General features: G+C 36.4%; 1 protein-coding gene across 1 annotated transcript in view; it reads right to left on the bottom strand.

The window, feature by feature from the left end:
* Positions 1 to 405: 405 nt before the first annotated feature.
* Positions 406 to 1,066, bottom strand: part of LOC125047900 (F-box/LRR-repeat protein 16-like) — a 5,876-nt gene continuing 5,215 nt past the window's right edge. Inside the window, exon 4 of the mRNA XM_047646446.1 lies at positions 406 to 1,066. This exon is cut by the window's right edge and continues 834 nt beyond it. The gene's annotated coding sequence lies outside the window, so the exon portion shown is untranslated.

The raw sequence follows: 1,066 nt of genomic DNA on the forward strand, positions 1-1,066 counted from the left end.
TTAAATGTCATCTGAACCTGTTTGAACAAGTGAAATAGACTACTAATTAGGAGAATCCATTGAGTTCAAATTACAGTGATACATCATTAAGAATATATGGAGGAACCTTGAGTGGAATCACTTCAAAATATAAGAGAGAGAAAAAAAAAAAAAAAATGCATTTTCTGCATTTCAGAAATTCAGCAGAGAGGGGTGTGTGTTTGTGTGTGTTTGTGTGTGTGTGTGTGTGTGTGTGTGTGTGTGTGTGTGTGTGTGTGTGTGTGTGTGTGTGTGTGTGTGTGTGTGTGTGTGTGTGTGTGTGTGTGTTTTTTGAATGAACCTCTAGTGTCAACCAGTTATATGTTAAGCCTAAAGACTTCAAAACAAACATTGCAAAACCTACAGTGTATATTCAAAATGCAACCACACAGTTCAAACTCTATTTGATGACATACAGGTACATAGCTCAACTACTTCAAAACCCACAGAATTTGTGTATTTCTACAATAAGACCTGATACAGTTTTGTTTACTGAAGATAAACTCCGTTTTCATTCCAAATATTGCATTGTAACTAAAGCAAAACTCTCAATCAAGCACCTATTTATGCACAGACAAAAAAGAGAAAGAAAATATACAATGCACTGAATTATAATCCTTGTGCATAATCAGTTTCAGGCTGCCAGTTACCAAAAAGGGGACATCTGCCTTAGGACTGTTCCATAGTACAGTATTGTCAAATAATCAAATATATGTTATTGCTCTCTGTGCTATTCACATGGTAAAACAATATTGATTATGAAATGAGCAGTACGCCTTAATATTAGCACTATGTGTTAATGATTCTTCAGTTACAATGGGCGGTGAGGAAGATGCACTACAAGTATGCTGCCCACACTGGTACAATCTATTCCCCTTATCCCCATTTTGCATGGTAGACATGCTTGATAAGTCTGATATTCTATCTGTAAAACTCTCTTTATCTAAGTCGTGGTCCGGTTGGACATGTCGGAGTCATTTCAGTGTAATGTCTCTGTAGCAGACGTGATCGGATTAAAATTGTCCGTTTTCATTTTCTTGTTTGGTTC

The sequence above is a fragment of the Penaeus chinensis genome, chromosome 42 (assembly GCF_019202785.1).
Source record: "Penaeus chinensis breed Huanghai No. 1 chromosome 42, ASM1920278v2, whole genome shotgun sequence".
Lineage (NCBI taxonomy): Eukaryota > Metazoa > Arthropoda > Malacostraca > Decapoda > Penaeidae > Penaeus > Penaeus chinensis.